This window comes from Fundulus heteroclitus, unplaced genomic scaffold, assembly GCF_011125445.2.
Source record: "Fundulus heteroclitus isolate FHET01 unplaced genomic scaffold, MU-UCD_Fhet_4.1 scaffold_50, whole genome shotgun sequence".
Taxonomy (NCBI): Eukaryota; Metazoa; Chordata; class Actinopteri; order Cyprinodontiformes; family Fundulidae; genus Fundulus; species Fundulus heteroclitus.
The window spans coordinates 447,393-469,216 of NW_023396923.1; positions in this window are offsets into that span (position 1 = coordinate 447,393).

Here is a 21,824-nt window from a genome sequence, read left to right on the forward strand (position 1 = left end):
TATAAGGGCGGAGCCTCCACCTGTTCGGCGTCAGATTGTTGTCTAACCCCTAGTGGTAAACACTTTCAGGACATCTGTCCGTTAAAACGTCAAGCTTTGACTAGCCTAGTTTGTTCCCTCTCCTAACCTGCCTGTTTCTCTCCCTTGTCCAGTCTCGTCCGATTTCCTGAACCCTCGCCCGCTGCCTTGGACTCCCTGGTGACGACCTCCTGCCTGCCCGACGACTGATTCCTGGATAGCCCCAAACCCTGACTGATGCCACGGATCTGACCCTTGCCTGCCTGACCAAGAGTAGCCAATAAATACCACCTAACCGTGCCAACTGCTCTGTTTCTGAGTCCATCCGTGCCTGAAGTGTGTGACACTGTATAATTTAATTTCTACCTACATTTACTTGTTTATTGTATTTTTGGTGGCACATAATTGTGTGCATATTTATTTGTTGAGCATTTGTTATTGTTATTATTTGTTATTTCTGTATTTATTTTTAAATATGGAAGACTTGGTCCTCCATACACTGGGAAGTTGACAAGGAGAAGCTGGAATCAATATCACAACCTTCCAATTGCAAGACAACTACTCACCCATCAATCCACAGTTGCCCACAGTTGTTAATTCATAATGTAATAAAGAGGCCATTAATATTTTCACACAATGCCAGACTGAGGTGGAAAACTTTCATCCCTAATAAGTAAAATAACTATTTGGAAGTTGCATTTTCTTCTCATGTTATCTTTTTTTTATGTCAAAGCATGTTTTATTAACTGCAGTATTTAAAATAGGCCATAAAAGTAAACCAAAAACGGAGGTAATCTTTAAGGAAGGGAATGCTGTTGGTCTCACTCACACCCTTCCTGATTGCCTACCCATATCAGTTTTAGATAAACTGCAGTTTTACTCTCAATAAAAAAACTATCCTATCTATATATTTTAAGTGGTAGTGGTGAATTTCTATTACTGTTGACTTTGTGTGCATCCTAACTGTGATTGTGTAAAGAAGTGACACACTACACAAGGGTCTGTCATAGTGAAAAAGAGAGAAAGAAAGAGGAAAGGAAATGGTGATTGATTTGTCAGTTGTGTTGTCCTGGCAACCAAAACTAAGTCACAGCAAGAGATTTCTATCCTTTTTTCCCCTCCAGGCGTTTGCAGTGATGATTCAGGATGTGACATCGGTGTTATGCCAGAAGCTGTTTGAATATGCTTGCTATTATTATTAATTATAATTTGGTATTATAATTTAAGTAACAAATCATTCAACTCAAAATTCCGCTATAACAAAATATAGTTCAAATGGTGGTGATGTTAGCTATAAGCTTGTAAGGATTTATACCACTAATGCATTAGTTAATTAGCTGTTATGAACTCATTTATACTGGAATAAATGATGTGGTCGGACTTTTAACCGACGAGGTTTATCCGGCAGGCTGTGAGAACCCCAATGTAACTGCAATTAGAGTTTAAATCCTTATTCCTTATCACCATCCAATGATATGTCTCTGTATTAATATCAGATGTTAACTCCAAAGGAGGTTAGCTCTGAATTCTGAATAACCAGGCAACTGTGAATTGAATTGAACACAAAACAATTTCTATTCCGCAGTTGTTGTTTTATTGAACCAAAAGCAATTCCCTGTTACAGTAATTCTCTGATTCAACAACTTTGGAATTCTTACTCACTACTAAACTAAACATGCAAAATATATGTGGAAATAAAAGAACAAACAAAAACAAATGGATTAACATGAGCGGTTAGCGAATCTAAATCCAGCTCACGGTCGTTTAACACCACATTTCAGTCACCCGACACCCTTCCAAGATGGCGACTATGATGACGTATGATCTACCAATTTGCGTGATGCGTGAGGGGAGGTCCTAATGACGTAACCACGCTTACGCTGATGGGGTAATACCTCGCTTCAAGAGGGCGTGGCTAACTGGGGAGTTTAAACGGAGACCGCCAACTGAGCTCGGACAAAAGAGTCGGAGGAAACGGAAGAGAATTGCGAACACGGCGGAAGACATTGGCGGGAGATTTGAAGGAAACAAGTTTCATTTCCATATTCCATTTATTGGTTTTATGAGCGTGCATATCTTATTAGCAAAGTTGTTATTTGTAAGATGGCAAAAAAAGTGTTTCACAAGATTTTATGTTGTTGAGTATACATATTGAATATCATATTTAAAAACAAATACAGGCAATAGAAGTATTTTAAAAGATTGAAACAAAAAAATTATATACACAATAAAACACAAAATGTAATATTTATTTAGCTTGCTTCATACAGAAAAAGTTTACATATGGCTACATCTAAAAGGAATATTATTCAGTCTTTTTTGATACCTTTTTTCAGAAATTGAAAATAGATTTGATTCACTGAGGGAAACATTGCAAGATCAATAACAAATTGTAAAATAGATAATTATTCAAACCAAAATCTTAGGCTTCTTAAAAGTATGTTTATTTCTAATAACTTAATACTTGGTTTTCCCACCTTTTGCATGGATTACAGCTTCCATGCAATGTACTGAGGGGTACAACCCTGACTGAGAGAGTCTCTATATGTAATGCAACTCCAAAATAATACATTTCACTATGGGGAAAAAACAAAACAAAAACAATTTATTTTATTTATTTATTTATTTATTTTACAATATCCCATTTTTATGAGATAAGTATCTAATCCAGTCCAAATTTTAATGGTGCTGTTTAATAGTTCCTGCATTATATCTGTATCTTATTGACTTGGTGTAAACACTTTTGCATTACTGACCTTAATAAAAACAAAACAAAATAACAAAACACTTTTGTAATCATGCTATCAGAGTATTACACACATTAATCATATCATGTTACTGAACTTCTGCATGAGTCTTTTGCCGTCCACTGCCCTCCATCGGTTTCTTCAGCCTTCAGCAGAATAAGAGTTAGCACTGCTGACCAAGGTCTAGAGCAGGGGTCACCAACCTTTCTGAAACTGAGAGCTACTCCATTGGTGTTGTGTCATATGAAGTGCTACCTGTACTGACCTTTGAATGAGAAGAGTCAGAGTTCACCTTATCTTTAAGTAAAACAAACACATTTTTCATGCGTTGTTATAGATATTGTCATTCTTAAATCTATATAAATGCAAGTGTGAATAAACAGGAAGAGTATAAAATAAAGTTTTAGATGTAGCTCACTGTTGGAATATGTTTTTTTTTTTAGAACAGGCTCATGGACACTACATGTGATGTCAATAAAGACAATAAAGTAAAAAAGTTACGTGAAAAAGTTACTGTAAAACTGAAATCTGATAGTACTGGGATCTGGTTGTGGGTGTAACAGGTCTCAAAAGGAAGCCTAAAACTCCCTCTCCCTCACTGCAATTCACCTGTTTGCTGTTTGGCAACAAGTGCTAACAACTAGTCCATCATCCACACCTCCCTTGCATTTCTTTTTAACAAATGTTGGTTATGTGGGGTTGTGGGTAGAGGTAATTTGGCCCTGATGTGCAATAATCACAAAGGTGGGCATGCCTCTAAGCAATATGATACAGTTTACTGTCCGGCATGGGCTCAAAAAGGAAGGGTATATCCCCAAGATATTTTTTGTATAATTTAAGACTTTTGGAGCTTTTCAGCTTGAATTTTGGTACATCTGAAAGCATGCTAAAAGAAAGCAAATCAGAATGTAATAAAACCAATCCAAGCTTTTTTGGGAATTTACATCAACTATTTTCCTGGTAGTTAAATATTTAAATTACAGTCTGACAGTAGAGTCTCAATAAAGATGGAGCCTTGCCTTTTACACACTGACTAACTGTGGTGATGTTTAGCCTCTGAGGTTTGGGGTCATCTAGTGGGTAAGCAACAATTAACAACTGAAGGTTTTTAGCTATATATAGTGATCATCAGAAAGTAGATATAACCAGAGCTACAGCTGGTGGCTGTAAAATTGGTTTACTTTTAGGTCTTGGCAAAATGGTGATGTTGGCTGGTTTTAAAGCCAGAATGGCGTACCGCGAGCGAGCTATTTTTAGAAACGTAACGTCACGATGACGTCACATCATGTGGTACGCAGTAGGGCAAGCTTGCATAGTCCGCCGCTGTGTCGCTGTAAAAGAGACGTGCGTTACCCTTGGTTTTACTCGGTAAAAGACTTTCGTGTTCAATTCAATTAAATTTTACTTATATAGCACCAATTCATGAAACATGTCATCTCGAGGCACTTTACAAAGTCAAATCAATCATATTACACAGATTGGTCAAACATTTCCTATATAAGGGAACCAGTTGATTGCTTCAAAGTCCCGACAAGCAGCATTCACTCCTGGAGTGTCATAATCTGGGTTTTGTTTTGTCCGTCCGTCCGTCCGTCCGTCCGTTGTCTTCCGCTTATCCGGGGTCGGGTCGCGGGGGTAGCAGCTTCAGTAGGGAGGCCCAGACGTCCCTCTCCCCAGCCACTTGGGCCAGCTCCTCAGGAGGAATCCCAAGGCGTTCCCAGGCCAGCCGGGAGACATAGTCCCTCCAGCGTGTCCTGGGTCTTCCCCTGGGTCTCCTCCCGGTGGGACGTGCCCGGAACACCTCTCCAGGGAGGCGTCCAGGAGGCATCCTGACCAGATGCCCGAGCCACCTCAACTGGCTCCTCTCGACGTGGAGGAGCAGCGGCTCTACTCTGAGTCCTCCCCGGATGACTGAGCTCCTCACCCTATCTCTAAGGGAGAGCCCAGACACACTACGGAGAAAACTCATTTCAGCCGCTTGTATCCGGGATCTCATTCTTTCGGTCACGACCCAAAGCTCGTGACCATAGATGAGGGTAGGAACGTAGATCGACCGGTAAATCGAGAGCTTCGCCTTTTGGCTCAGCTCTCTCTTCACCACAACGGATCGGTACAGCGCCCGCTTCACAGCAGACGCTGCACCAATCCGCCTGTCGATCTCCCGCTCCATCTTCCCCCCATTCGTGAACAAGACCCCAAGATACTTGAACTCCTCCACTAGGGGCAGGACATCCTCCCCAACCCGGAGAAGGCACTCTACCCTTTTCCGGTTCAAGACCATGGTCTCGGATTTGGAGGCACTGATTTTCATCCCGGCCGCTTCGCACTCGGCTGCGAACCGCTCCAGTGAGAGCTGTAGATCACGCCCTGATGAAGCCAATAGGACCACGTCATCCGCGAATAGCAGAGACGCAATCCTAAGGCCACCAAAACGGATCCCCTCAACACCTTGGCTGCGCCTAGAAATTCTGTCCATAAAAGTTATGAACAGAATCGGTGACAAAGGGCAGCCTTGGCGGAGTCCAACTCTCACCGGAAACGAGTCCGACTTACTGCCGGCAATGCGGACCAGACTCTGACACCGGTCGTACAGAGACCTGACAGCCCTTATTAAAGGGTCCGGTACTCCATACTCCCGGAGTACCCCCCACCATCTCTTAATGGCTTGGCTGGTTTGGTTTTGTTTTGGTTTATGTTATTTGATCAACTGTTCCTTTCTTCCACCTCAGGTTTTGTTTCTGTTCTGTCTTGTTTTGGATTCCTTAGCTTATGTAATGTTTTAGTTTATCCGGTTTTTGTATTAGTTCTGATCTCCCTTCTGTGCTCTGTGTAGTCTTAGTTTTATCTTCTATCTTAGGTTTGTTCTTCATGGTTATTTATGTTCGAGGGGTTGGTTTAGTGTCTGTTCCTTTCCACGTGTTTTCTGTCAGCTTGTTTCCTCCTGCAGCCTCTTCCCTCCCTCTGATTACATCCACCTGTTTCTGGTTAATTGGCTCACTCTCTCTCCTTTGTTCTCCTGCCTTTTTAAGTCTCTCTCCTCTGCCACTTCCCTGCCAGGAGTTGGACGGGCTGGAGAAGGGCGAAGGAGGAGAGGAGAACACCGGTGGGAGAGTACGAGGTGATTGGGAACACGGCGGAAGACATTGGCGGGAGATTTGAAGAAAACAATTTGGACAAAGCAGATAGCAACCAGCTGTACCGTGAGTGTAGCAATGGGCCATAGTTCTGATGGTGATGATTATGATGAATGGCCTTCCGATATGGAGATAAGTCAAACCAAAATGGCAAGAAAGAAATCTTGGTCGGAAGTGAGTAGTGAAGAACAAAATAGCACAAGGAAAAATGCTAAAAAGATTAAAGCTAAAGCAGATGATAGCCGTAGTTACGAGGAAAGAAAACAGGAAGAATGGAAAGCTATAATTACACTTAGCAGCGAGAAGAGACATTTTCATCCAGTTCAAATCACTAAAGCAACAGAAAAGGAAATAGGAATGATTAAATATGCTAAACTGTTAAATAATAGAAGAATCTTGATTTCAGCAGTAAGTAAAAAACAGCAAGAAATGATATTAAAAATGAAAGATCTCGGGGGAGAAAAAATTAAAGTTCACATACCAGGAATGGCAGCTACATTAAGAGGAGTAATTTCAAATGTCCCTTTAGAAATTTCTATGGAAGAACTGAAGAAAGAAGTAAAAGGTGGGAAAGTAATAGAGGCAAAAAGACTCCAAACAAATAGAGGTGGCAGTAAAACAGATAGCTTGTCTGTGTTGCTGGTGTTTGAAAAAACAATGCCTCCAGAAGTGAAAATTGGATGGATAAATTATAAAGTTAGGGAATATATTCCTCTACCTTTAAGATGTTTTAAATGTCAGAGGATGGGACACACAGTGCAACAGTGTAAATGGAGGCAAAGATGTGCAAAATGTGGGGGAGAACATGAGTATGGTAAATGTAATAAGGATGCTAAATTAAAATGCTGTAATTGTGGGGGAGAGCATAGTGCTGCTTACGGTGGATGTGAGGTTCAGAAAAAAGCAAAAGAAGTACAGAAATATAAAATCTTAAACAAAGTGTCATATGCAGAGGCTGTACGAAATGTTGGTGCTATGGAACAAAACAGATTAACAGAATGTCAATTAAATGATGGTACGAGACAGGAAGGACTTCCACAGAGAATACTTACAAGAAGAGTTCAACCAGAAAGAACTCAGATTTCACAGCAGACATGTAGCCATAAGTGTATAGTGGAAGAAAATTCAATGATTGTAGAAAAGAAGGGCTTTATAGCTTTCATATGCAAAGTCATCAATGTTACATCCAGGCAACAAAGAAAAAGTGATAGAATCAAAACAGTGGTAGAAGCTGCCATAGAGTTTCTAGATATCAAAGATATTAAAGCTGAAGATATTCATGAAATGTTAAGTATCAATAATGATGGAGGGTCTCAAAGTATTAATTAAAATTATAATGGTACTCCATTTCTTACAATGGAATGCCAGAAGTTTGATAGCAAATGGACAAGAACTTAAAAAATATGTAACAGATTCCAAAGTTAAACCAGATGTTATTTGTGTACAAGAAACATGGCTAAAACCTCATCTTGATTTTATTATACCTGGATATGAATCCGTTAGATTAGATAGAGATGGTAAGCAGGGTGGGGGATGTGCAACATTTGTAAGGGAAGAAATACCATTTCGAAGAATAGTAAATTCAATAGAAATAGAATGTGTAATAATAGAAATATATAAAGCAGATAAAAAATTAATGATAATTAATCTATATAATCCTTGTAAACCATTAAAATTAGAAACATTAGAAAACGTAAGAATAGGGAATGGGAAAGAAATATGGTGTGGAGATTTTAATGCACATAATAGTCTTTGGGGAAGTAAGCATACTGATAGTAATGGAGAAGTGGTGGAAGATTTAATGGATGTTAGAAAACTAGTATGTATAAATAATGGAAAAGGGACTAGAATAGATATCCATTCTAACATGGTCACATGTATTGATCTTACCATGGTATCAGATAGTCTGGCAAATTCATGTGAGTGGAATGTTGAGGAAAACACAAGTATAGGAAGTGATCATTATCCAATAATATTTTCAGTTAATGTTAAAATAGATATACAAGAAAGGCCTATTCATAAGAAATGGATGTTTGAAAAAGCAGATTGGGAAAAATTTAAAGAAATATGTAACAAATCAGTAGAATCAATTTCAATGAAGGAAGATATTGAGGAATGTTATTCTGAGATCACCCAGATAATTTTAAACGCAGCGTTAAAGAGTATACCTTATAAATCAGTGGGGAGAAAGAAAAAAAACAATACCTTGGTGGAATGATGAATGTACAAAAGCAATAAAAGAGCGTAATAAAGCATTTAGAATGTTAAAGAAAACTCTGAGTCAAGAAAATGTGATTAATTATCAGAGGGAAAGAGCAAAAGTTCGTAGAGTTATAAAGAACAGTAAGAGAAATACATGGAAAAGTTATTGTTCTACAATAGGAGGTGAAGTTAAAATAGGAGAGGTTTGGTCAATGTTAAAGAAAATGAGTGGGACTAAAGTATTTGTTAAAATACCAGTATTAGAGGATGATGGAGTAATTGCAATAACAGATAAGGAAAAAGCTAATGCACTGGGAAAGAAGTTTGCTAGTGTGCATAATGGGGACCATTTAGATAATAAGCATAGACAGCATATGGAGAAGATCCTAGTAGAAAATAGAGATATATTTATTCACAAAGAAAGTGAGGAAAATGCATTAGATGCAGATATAAATATGAATGAATTAAAAATTGTATTAAAGGGTATCAGAAATAGCGCAACAGGAGAAGATAAGTTAAGTTATATGATGTTTCAGAAATTACCTGAGAAAGCATTTGAGCTTATATTACAATTATTTAATAAAATTTGGAGAGAAGGTAAAATGCCAAAAAGATGGAAAAGTGCATTAATATTGCCTTTTAATAAGCCTGGGAAAAATCCTAATCAAGTTGGAAATTATAGACCTATTGCCCTAACATCACATTTATGTAAATGGATGGAAAAAATATTAGTAAGAAGACTAAATTATACTCTTGAGAAAAAAGGAATATATGCACCATATCAAAGTGGATTTAGAAAAGGTCGTTCTACTATGGATGCTGTGGTGAAAGTAAGTAATGAGATGGAAAAAGCATTTAAAATGAAAGAAATAATGAATATTGTGTTCTTAGATATAGAAAAGGCTTATGATTCAATGTGGCGGGAAGGATTATTAATTAAATTAAATATGATAGGAATTAGGGGTAGATTTTATAATTGGGTTCTAAATTTTCTAACAGAAAGAAGAATCATAGTTAAAGTAGGAGCTGAAATTTCAGAACAATTTGAAATAAATAATGGAATTCCGCAAGGAAGTGTTATTAGTCCAGTATTATTTAATATAATGATTAATGATATTTTTATGAAACTAGATAGAAGGATTGGATCAGCTTTATATGCGGATGATGGGGCCATATGGACAAGAGGAAGAGAATCCAAAATAGTAAGAAATAGAATCAAGGAGGCAATAGGAGAAATTGAAAAATGGTCATATAGATGGGGCTTTAAGCTTTCGACAAGTAAATGTTGTAATATGATATGTACAAAAAAGAAAAAGATAAATGAACAGAATTTGGAATTATATGGTCACAAAATGGAGACAGTAAGTAATTTTAAATATCTGGGTATATGGCTAGATCAAAAAGGAACATGGAGAACACATATAGAAAAAATAGAGACGAAATGTAAGAAAATCATAAATCTCATGAGAGCAGTAGCAGGAAAAGATTGGGGAGCAAGTAAACAATCATTGGTGCATATTTATAGGGCTTTAATGAGATCAACAATAGACTATGGGTGTTATATATATGGAGCAGCAGCTAAAACAAATTTAATGAAAATAGAAGGAGTAATTAATAAAGCAATGAGAATTTGTACTGGTGCAATAAGATCAACACCAACTAAAGCAATGCAGGTAGAGTTAGGAGAAGTGCCTTTAGATTTAAGAAAAGATCAGCTCATGCTTACATACTGGTGTCGGTTATATGGATGTGGAAATGAAAATATAGCAAAAAGTGTTATAAAAGAGTGTTGGGAATATAATTCTTTTAAAGGTAAAGGTTTTGGATGGATAATAAAAGATAAATCAGAAGAATATAAAATAAGAAATATATGGTTTAACTCACCTAGACCTATAAGTAATATCCCTATTTGGTTATTTCCAAATGTTGAGGTAGATTTTTATATAATGGAATTAAAAAAAGAGTGGGTAAACAGAAGGAGAGGTCAAATGGCAAATCATTATATAAGAACTAAATATTATAGCTATTTAGATATATATACAGATGGATCTAAAGATGATAAAGGAAAAGTAGGTATAGGAATATATATTCCAATGATGAATGTAAGCATCGGTAGGAGATTACCTGATCAGATGTCAGTATATACAGCAGAAATGATGGCAATAATTATAGGATTACAATGGATAGAGGAAGTAAAACCTGATAGAGTAGTTTGTTGTGTTGATTCTTTGGCAGCACTTTACAGTATACAAAATATGAAATCAGAAAGAGAAGATTTATTATTAGAAATACATCAAAGTTTGTTCAGAATACAAAAAATGTATATAAATATAAAGTTTTGTTGGGTTCCAGCCCATGTAGGAATAAATGGAAATGAAAGAGCAGACCAAATAGCTAAAAAATCAATTAGAACAAATAATATTATAAATATACCGTATGGGAAAGGAGAAGCTAAGGCAATAATTAAAAAAGAAATTAAGGAAAAATGGCAGGATAGATGGAAAAGGGATAAAAGTGGAAGAAGTTATTATATGATACAGAAATCTATTAATGCCAAGGGTGTGACAAGGAAAAATCGAAGAGAGGAGACTATGTTAACTAGATTAAGATTTGATCATACTGGGTTAAATAAAACATTATTTTTATTAAAGAAAAGTGAAACAGATGAATGTATAGAATGTAAAGTAATAGAAAATGTAGAACATATTTTATTATATTGTAGGAAATATGATAAAGAAAGGATAGAATTAAAACAAAAGACAAGACAAATTGGAAGGGAATGGAATTTGAAAGGATTAATAGGAACAACAGGAGAGGGGATAAAGGAAATGCAGAAAACTGTTATTAAATATCTTAAGAATACAGGATTATATTATAAGATTTAAAGGTATATGTATATATGGATGTATGTATATTTTGTATGTATATATGTATATGTATAGATAGATAAATATATAGATATATATGGATATATAGATATATAGAAATATGGATATGGGAATATGGATAGAGATATATAGGTATATAGAAGTATAGATATAGATGTGTAGAAATATGGATATAAATGTATATAAATATAGAAATATGGATATAGATATAAATAATCATCAAATTGATATGGCCCATGCTACATACTCCGGTACAGTAGGTGGCGGTATGCACCTAAAAGATAAGGTTGCAATCTGCCATTAAACAAAAAGAAGAAGAAGAAGAAGAAAGAAGCTCGGACAAAAAGATTGCACCCGCTGATAAGCAAAGGAAAGATGGAACAAAGAGAGAGGAAAAGGATGAAAAAGTTGAAGAATCGACTCACAGCGGAGTCTCCACGGACCACAACATCAAACAACAGCCAAGTCACTTTCACAAATGCAAGCACATACAAAGAAAATATTCAGCAAAATAAATCCAACTTGGTCGTGGAGTAAAAAGCATTAACCTACACCTAAAAAGTTCCTACACCTGCCCAGGTACTTCTAAACACCCTGTGGGTGAAAAAGAAATAAAAGGGGAGAACCCCGTTACTTTGAGGTGATCTAGGAGTGGAATCCCGGCTTCGGTCCAGCGAGAAACTCGAGCACGTGGCGTGTGGGTAATTAATCCACAGAGTGAAACAGCTGTGTGTCTTCTCAGGTTGGCAGCGCGCCAGAGAAGAAGGCAGATTGTCGTTCGTGGCCGCAATAAATAAATTTTCCCTAGTAACGTTATCTCTCCGCTCCGTTGTCTGGGCGGCGGCCATTTTTGGGCCGCGTTGCATGATGGGAGTTGGTGGCCATTTTGATCACATTGCATCATGGGAAACGCAGTCCGTCATGTCCCGAATTAATGCAGTCGTCACGTCTAAACTGGCATTACATCGGCTTCTTGCTATCAGATGTTGGTGTTTGCAAAACAAGTCACACTTATTATCTGCAAGGCTGTTCAATAAAAAATTATGGTTCAGCATACAGGGTGGGAGGAAACATGTCAGGTGTCTTGGCTTTCCTGTTCTTTATTAAAGTGGGGATTATTTTCTAAATGTTTCCATGCTGAAAGGAAACTATCTAGTGATGGTAAAAATCAGTTAAAATGTGTCATTTGAAAGGAAGTTTTGGAAAGACAATTTCACACAATAATAAGCTGAATAAATGACATGAAAGTGAGCACAAAAACATTAATAAAAAAATCTGAATTCTGTATTTCAGTGCTTGATGAGAGTGAAAATCAAGATTAAGAGGAATGTAAGAAGAATTGAGCAACATGATGTACTCAAATAACAGCATATCCAGCTGGAGAAAATATTCAAAGATTCTTTATTGTTACTGCCTGTTACCATGGTGATGTTTCTTCTTTGCCACTCCAGCTATGTGTACACATAAAAGACAAACAAACAAACAAACAGGTGATGAACAAGGGTTACAGTGTTTTTTTCTCATTATAGCGTTGAAAAGATGAAAAAGCAGATCCTTTATAATTGTGCTTTGGCAAACCTTTTTTAAACCTACTACATTAAAGGCAACAACTAAAACTTTGATCAGGCACAAACATATACATACATACTATAAAACCTAGTTATCAGTGTACTGTTGGCTAAGCCGCTCACTCAGCCCGGAATGATGTATGATCAAACTCTATATTGTTACATACCCACAGAGCAGTTTTATAAGTTTCCTGACTCAAAGAGTCTCAGTTCCAGCAGTGACGTTCAGATGGTTGGATCAGAAATGACAAGAAATTCTGGATCCATCCTGCCTTGCATCAATGGCTGGAACTAGGGTGGCATAATAGTATGGGAACTGTTTTCTTTGTACACATTGGTCCGCTTTGTACTATAAACTGACTAGCCTACCTGAGTATTGTCAAATGGGACAAAACATCTGGGGAATTTTTCTGTCATCTTATTGAATCTATGCCATGAATAAGGAAGGTAGTTCCTCAGGTGGGAAAAGGTATGGCTCGGTATTAGCAAGGTGTATCTAATAACGTGGCCAACGAGTCTGTATTTTATTTCCAATAAAAGAGAGACTCCAGGAATAAGTCCTGGATCAAACAGCTCTTTGGTAATCAGCTAAGCCTGGTTGGTTTTGCTTTCCACCAAGTCTAATTCTGGACACATTAATAGTATTTAACTTGGTATTTTTACTTTAAATTATATATTTTCAGGGACGTCTACCTGTCACCCCCTGCAGCTGAAAGATGTTATTCCCTGCAACTGTTGTCTGGGGGTTAGGTGTTATTCCCCCAGGTTCTATCCTTCCTCCGCAGCCAGAGCCAAAAGCTCCCTCTCTCCGCCTCCTCAGCCAGTTCCTTTGTTGTCTTCCTCAGCCTTCCTCCCGTGACACCCACGTCTTTCAGGAGGCGTATGGTCAACAACCCTGTGAAGTCTCGGCATCCGACCTCCACTGGGTAGATGCTAGTCTTCCAGCCTGCCTCCCGGCACTCAGCAGCCAGCCATGAGTACTTGGCCTTCTTTCGCTCAAAGGCAGCTTCGATCCGTTCCTCTATTGGCACTGTGAGCTCAATGAGGGCTACCGCGCTTGCCATTACGGACAACGCCACAATGTCTGGTCGGAGAGATGTGGTGGTAATTTCTGTGGAAAGCTGAAGCTTCCTGTCCAGGTCAACCTTCATGCTCCACTCCTGGCCAGTAATGAAGGGCCTTGTTGTTTCTCTTTGCTTGAAGCTTCTGATTCCTCCTTCCGCGACAAAGACGGTGGAGTCCTCTGCTGGTGGTGGTGTTCTGCTACCCTGTCTGCACTCCTCCAGCACTTTGGCTAGCTTTCTCAAAACCTGGTCATGGCGGCATGTATATCGGCCCTGTGAGAGGGCCACTTTGCAGCTTGACAAGATGTGCTGGAGGCTTGCGTTGGGAGCATTGCAGAGTGCACAACATTCCTCATTTACGAACCACTGGTGAAGTTTCCGAGGACAGGGAAGCGTGTCATATGTTGAGTGGATAATCCAAGATGGCGCTGCGCAGACAGCAGCCAGTCACCTCGGCTCTGTCTTCTATTTTCCTACTTTCTCTTCTTTAAAGTGTTTTTCGAAGTTTTTTTATGCTTGTGACTGCCGTAGCTGGCTCCCCGGGATTATGTGCACCGAGGAGACGTACTTTTGGGACACTTATGCTGTGCTTTTTGCTACTTTTGTCACTCTTCGATGCGGTGAGGGGAGATTCCATTGTCCGCGACTCGGGGAACCCCATTGTTTACACTCGATCTGAGCTCCTGGGAATACGTGACTCTACGCGCTGCGGCTCTGCTCATCAACAAGCGGATCGAAGAGCGGATAAACCGGAGATACCCGCAGAACTACGGAGGAGGCGGAGGGGAAGCAGAGGCGGCCGGACAAAGCGCTCACCGCGGAGGAAAAGTTACCTTCCATCGGTGATCTCGGGGAACGTTAGATCAATCGCCAACAAGTCTGACGAGCTGGCAGCGCTAACCCGCTTCCAAGGAAGGTACAGAGACGCTAGCATTATGTGCTTCACTGAGACTTGGTTGAGTGAAAATGTCCGAGATTCTGAGATCAACCAAACTGGCTTCAAGCTCATCCGCGCGGACAGAAACTTGGCGGAGAGCGGAAAAAAGAGAGGAGGAGGGCTGGCGATATTTGTTAATGAACGCTGGTGCAATCCAGCGCACGCACATAAGAAGCAACAGATATGCTGCCCGGAAGTGGAGATATTAGTGACGAGCCTAAGACCCTTTTATTTGCCGCGTGAGTTCAGCCACGTTATCGCGCTCGCCGTCTACATTCCACCCTCTGCTGACGCAGCTGTTGCGTGTGAAAAGATCCACGGAGTCGTCAACAAGCTGCAGACAGATCATCCACGCTGCCTCCTGCTGATAACGGGGGATTTCAATCACGCGCCCCTCCGCTCCACCCTCCCCACGCTCACGCAGTACGTCACGTGCTCCACAAGGGGAACCAAGACGCTGGACCTCTTCAATGTAAACGTTAAGGACGCCTACACCTCCGCCCCCCTCCCCCCACTCGGTCGCTCGGATCACAATCTTATCTCCCTGCTCCCCCATTACACTCCACTGGTGAGAAGGACATTAGCACAGAAGAAGTCGGTGAAAATCTGGTCAGATGAGGCCACTGAGAGACTTAGAGATTGTTTCAGAACCACAGACTGGAGCATGTTCCAGAGCTCTCATGGTGATGACATCAACAGCCTGACCGAATGTATCACCGACTACATGAACTTCTGTGTGGAGAGCATTGTGCCTACACGACGGCTACGGTGCTTTGACAACAACCACCCCTGGGTGACCCCTGAGCTGAAAGTCCTCCTGAACCAGAAGAAGAGGGCTTTCCACTCAGGGGACAGAGAGGAGCAGCGTAGAGTCCAGCGGGAGCTCCAGTGGAGGATCAGGGAGGCAAAAAAGGATTATGGGAAGAAGATGGAGGAACAGCTGGCACAGAACAACGTCAGAGATGTGTGGAGAGGCCTGAAGAACATGTCTGGCTTTGGGCAGAAGACCAGCAGGGCTGCAGACGGTGACACCAAGTCTGCAGATGAACTTAACAGGTTCTTCACCCGTTTCGAGTCCCCTAACACCGGACCCCTCCCTGCCCTAAACTCTCCACACGACTCCAACGACCAGCCATCCAGAGACCTACCCTCCCCCCTGCTGTCACCATCACCAACACCAGAGCCATCCACACCTTCAGCCCTACCTTCCTCCCCCCTCACAGTCACACCAATGCAGGTGAGAGGACAGCTGACGAGGCTGAAACAAAGGAAAGCCTCAGGACCGGACGGCATCCCCCCCAGGCTGCTGAGGGCCTGTGCAGATGAGCTCTGTGAGGTCCTCAGCTACATCTACAACCTGAGCCTCAGCCTGGGGGTGGTGCCCACCCTGTGGAAGACCTCCTGTGTGGTGCCAGTTCCCAAAACGCCGCACGCCAGGGAACCGGCCGACTTCAGACCAGTCACCCTGACCTCCCACCTGATGAAGACCATGGAGCGCCTCATCCTAGCTCACCTTCGCACCATGGTGAGCCCCACCCTGGACCCGCTGCAGTTTGCCTACCGGCCCAACATTGGAGTAGAGGACGCCATCATCTACCTGCTGCAGCGGGCGCTCACCCACCTGGAGACCACCGGGAGCGCTGTGAGAGTCATGTTCTTTGACTTCTCCAGCGCTTTCAACACCATCAGACCGGTGCTGCTGAGGGGGAAGCTGGAGGACGCTGGGGTGGACAAACATCTGGCTGACTGGACCATGGACTACCTCACAAACCGCCCTCAGTACGTGCGGCTGCACGGCTGTCAGTCAGAGGTGGCACTCTGCAGCACCGGGGCCCCCCAGGGCACCGTTCTGTCTCCGTTTCTTTTCACCCTCTACACCTCGGACTTCACCTACAACACGAACAGCTGCCACCTTCAGAAGTTCTCTGATGACTCGGCCATTGTGGGCTGTGTGTCTGAGGGGAACGAGCTGGAGTACCGGTCGGTCATCATGGACTTTGTGGACTGGTGTGAGAAGAACCATCTGTGCTTAAACACCAGTAAGACCAAGGAGATGGTGATCGACTTCAGGAGAAGACCCCCACCCCACTCACCTGTGAACATCCAGGGGCAGGACATAGAAACTGTGGAGAGTTTCAAATACCTGGGTGTTCACGTCAACAATAAGCTGGACTGGACACATAACAGCGACGCCCTGTATAAGAAGGGCCAGAGCCGGCTCCACCTCCTGAGGAGGCTGAGGTCCTTTGGCGTGAGCCGGCCTCTGCTAAAAACTTTTTATGACTCTGTGGTGGCCTCAGCCCTTCTCTACGCTGTCGTCTGCTGGGCTCCTGGCAGTGCAGAGCGGGACAGAAAGAGACTGAACAAGCTGGTGAGGAAGGCCACTTCTGTCCTGGGCTGCCCTCTGGACTCTGTGGAGGAAGTGGCTGAGAGGAGGGTGTTGTCCAAGTTCACATCCATCATGGACAACACCTTCCACCCCCTGCACCAGACTGTAGAGGAGCTGAGCAGCTCCTTTAGTGCCAGACTAAAACACCCTGTCTGTAAAAAGGAGCGCTACCGTAGGTCATTCATCCCTGCTGCAACCAGATTATACAATGCTGCACTGTAACTGTGACCATAACCGTTATTAGTAATATGCAATAACTAATGTACAATAATATGCAACTCATGTAAATTTAATCTCTGGACTATACATATAACTGTATAACAGTTACAATTACTGTAACAAGTGTTTTGCAGTAACTACGTGCAATAATGTGCTGTGTTTATTATTACTATTATTATTATTATTATTATTATTATTATTATTATTATTATTATTATTATGGTGTTATATTATTATGTTATAAAGGTCATTCATTCCTGCTGCTACCTGATCATAGCTTTATAAGTGTAACTATTAGAGTAACGACTGCAACCACGCACCATAGCTGCAACAATAACTGTCATAACTTATGTGCAATAAGCTATTTAAACAAGGTGCTACAATCCGTGCATTAAGCCTGTGCAATAATCCTGTATAAACTGTATAAACTGTGCAATAGTCCTGTATAAACTGTATAATAACATATGTGCAATAACATATTTATACATAGGAGTGTACAGAATTGTATATTGTTTATAGCTGTATAACTGTATCTAACTGATTCTACTTACCTACTTTGACACCTTCTTCTGACTTTTGACTATTGAGCCGATGGGACAAGTGAATTTCTCCACTGTGAGATCTAATAAAGCTTATCTTATAAGGAAGCTCTTGCATCTTGCCTGTGGGATTTTCCACAAGTCTGACCAACTGATGTTCCTGGTTGAGATTCTCTCCCAGGTTGTCCAGTTTCCTTGCCGTCCCTGAGACACAGCCTTGATCTTGTAGCGGTCTTCCTCCATCCTCGTCACCTCCGCCACCACCATTTCCTTTCTTTCCTTGCGGTGGGCCTTGGACCAGAAGCGTGGTGCTTCTCTCTATCCTAGGCCTGCTCTTCCTACCTGCACTCTGCCCATAATCTCCTTGTGCTGCAGCCGGCTTACAGTTTGGTCGACCTCGGTCTGGACGTTCCACTTGTGGCCAGTCAGGACCCTGGCGTCAGCATTCCTAACCGACTCAACTGCGGACTCCCGAAGCTCGAGCACCAACCTGGTCTTTTCTTGCCTGTAGCCCAGCTGTAGCGATCTTAAAATAGGCCGGCTTCAGAGTGGCACCGTGGCAGCCCCAACCACTTTTGGATGAATGAGTTGGCTTTCCCATCCATCCTACTCACGGTTGATGAGGGGATCTCACTCATTTTCAGGGGGCACAGCAGCCTTTGGTAGAGTGTAAATTGGTAACACCAAACCTTGTATTTGCCTGGGAGTTTGCTTTGGTCAATTCTCTTCAGGCCATCAGAGAGCTGCTTCATAACGGTTTTCCCCATTTGCTTGTCAGAAAGCTCAGCAGTGTACTGCCTTCCAAGGCTTTTGATGGACTGCTCTGCAAGGAGTGGGATCTTTTCTCCCCCGACGACGAAGGTGGTTTTGTCGTTCCGGACTCCTCTCCTGAGTGACAGGCTACGGGACTTGGAGGGCTTGATCTTCATCCTTGCCCATGACATCAGCTCATCAATCCTCCTCAACAGTCTTGCTGTTCATGCTGCTGTCTGAAGGAGGGTGGTGACGTCGTCCATGTAGCTCCTTAGCGGGGGAAGCCTCTGGCTAGTTGGCAGTTTGATTCCTCCTGCCATTTGCCTTCCACCAATGAGGATTATTTTAAACGCTGCTACAAACAGTGTAGGTGAAATGGCACACCCCATCGCTATTCCGACTTCAAGCCGCTGCCATCCAATAGTGAAGTCCAGGGCAGAGAAGCATAAATGCAGGTTGTTAAAGTAGCTTTCTACCATGCTTCTAATGCAAGTGGGCATGTGGAAGAACTCCATGGCGTAGATGATCAGCTGGTGTGGGACAGATCCATATGCATTGGCCAGGTCAAGCTAAATAACGTGGAGGTCAGTCTTGTTCCGCTTAGCCCTCTGGATCTGGTCCCAGATCATTGTGGAGTGCTCCACACATCCTGGGAACACTGCCACCCCTGCCTTCTGGCAGTTGGTGTCGATGTATTTGTTCTGGAGCAGGTAGGTCGTCATCCTTCTGGTTAGCACTGAGAAAAATATCTTTCCCTCTACATTTGGAAGGGCGATGTTACGGAACTGCCCAATATCCTTGGAGTTTGTTTCCTTGGCAATGAAAACCGCTACTGCTCTTTGCCACTCTGCTGGAATGAGTTGATTTTTCCAGACAGTTCTCATTAGGTACCATAGCAACTGTAGTACCTTAGGGCAGTTCTTATAGAGCTTGTAGGGGACTCCATCGGGGCCTGGTGCAGAAGAAGACCTTGCCTTTTCCACAACTTGCCTAACCTCACTGAGCTTGGGAGGCATGGTGTTAAACTCAGCAGTTGTTTGTGCAGGCCGCGGTACGTATCCTGGTGTTCCTAAGGGGACATTCCTTTGTGGATCGCTGTACTGCTTTCTGACATGCTGTTCCAATTGCTCCCTGGTAGTTTCCAGCTTGCCAGTCTTCTTTTCCTCCAGCAGCTGTCTTGCATGCTTGAAGGGCTCCTTGAAGAAGCTGGCTCGCTCTTTCTGTTTCCTCTTGCAGCTGCTGCGTTAAATAATAAGCAGCAGCTGTCAATACAGCGCTTTAGCTATAAGGTTTTAAATAGGATTTTATGTGACAGCTCAAAAAATAGTACGATTTTAAAGTGGAACCCCCCTGAGTCAGCTCTTTGTAGAAAAACCTTACACTGCATTCACAGCTAAAATTCTTTTCGGGTATTGCTTCAGATTCAGCATCTATAAAGAGTGACTTTCAAGTCTCGCCACCAATTCTGAACTGGATTTAGATCTGGACTTTGACTGGCCCAGTCTTACACATGGTTCCCTAGCACAACCTAGGGAACCAGGCTAGCCAACAGGTTTCTGTTTAGCTTAATCTATTTTTCTATCAACTCTGACCAGCTTCCTTGTCTCTGCGGAACAAAAATATCTGCACAACATGATGCTGCCACCACTGTGGCAACTCTCTTGGCTGCTTCTCTGATGAAAACTCGTGCCTATCTTTGACAGGTCCTTTACAGTGTCCAAGCATTGCCTCTTACAACACACAGCCAGTGTTCTACCATAACTTATTAAGCTACACCAATTTCTCACAGTGGGAGCTTCCAAAATACAGGATATGAGGAAATGTCAGATATTATCCTCTGGCAGCCTTATGTAACTGCTGAGCGTATGTTAGACATAATCCTCTTAAAGGAGAGAGGAGTTGCCTCAGGAGGAAACAAACCACAGTTTGCCTCTTCTGTTTCTTGCTTTAATAATGTAAATTGAGTTTTGTTTTTATTTTATTTTTTTTGCTCTAAGGCTGCTGTTGAGTAATCCTTGTTAGTAGATAAGCCTTTGATCTCTAATATATGATTAATTGGATGTTCAGAACGGTCCTGATATTTAAACACGTGTTTATGCAATAAAGTGTATTTTACAGGGATGTCCCACAGCACATTCCCAGTCACAGTAGTACTGCTGAGGTAGTGAAAGGCCTTTATATTGGTAATTCATTTTTTCCTGAAAGGAGTGTTGTATGGTGTAATATAGAGTACGGTGTGGTTTTCTGCAAGTGAACTGATAAAAAACAAAACACCACTATTAAATAATGAAGGTGTCAGGGTTTTGTTTACCGATGAACTCAGGACGCACACACGGGACTAAAAGTTTGAGTCTTTATTGAAGGAAGTATGCTGGGTGGTGAGTGATGAAGACCGGAGGTTCAGGACTGCAGAAGGTCAGGGATGAATGTGATGGCAGGAGCTGACGGCCCGGAGTGAGAGAGAGTCATAACTATACAGGCAGCAGGGAAAGCTCAGTACTGCTCGGCTAGCAGGCCCCGTAGCCACAACAGCTTAGCAGTTCATTGGAGACACCAGGGCACAGAGCTGAGCTTCTCCAGGGCGGCTAGTCAGGTTAGCAGAACTTGGGAGACACCAGGGCACAGAGCTGAGCTTCTCCAGGGCGGCTAGTCAGGTTAGCAGAACTTGAGAGACACCAGGGCACAGAGCTGAGCTTCTCCAGGGCGGCTAGTCAGGTTAGCAGAACTTGAGAGACACCAGGGCACAGAGCAGAGCCTTTCCAGGATGGCTAGTCCCGTTAGCAGTTCTCTGGAGACACCAGGACACAGAGCAGAACTTCTCCAGGGACAAACAGCAAAGTATGAGTCTATAGCAAACTGGCAGGACTAACCTTAAACAAGAAAAACAAATCTTCCAAGGCAAAAACGGGGACTGGCATGGAGAGGTGTGGAATGATGACGGCCCAGTCCTGAACTGAAGGAAGAGGCAGGTTTAAGTAGAACACTTCACAGGTGGAACCAGGGTCTGGCTAATTGACTGGTAAATGATTATCAGGTGTGACTGACTGCTGAGGAGGTGAAGTGAAAATTGACAGAAAATAACTGATGACTGAAAACTAACAATAAATAAAGTCAAACCTAACCCAAAAGAGATGAAAAAATTAAAATAACAGAAAAACAAAGCCAAACCAAAACTCAACCATGACAGAAGGAAGCACAACACATCTCACACAATTTCACACAGATTCTTTAATCAGAACATAACACATTCCAGAGTTTAGGACCCCCTGGTTAATCTAAAATAGATTAACCCCCTGGTTAATCTAAAATTAACCAGGGGGATTAATTGTATAAGTAACTAACATAAATGTATTTCATTCACCTTAA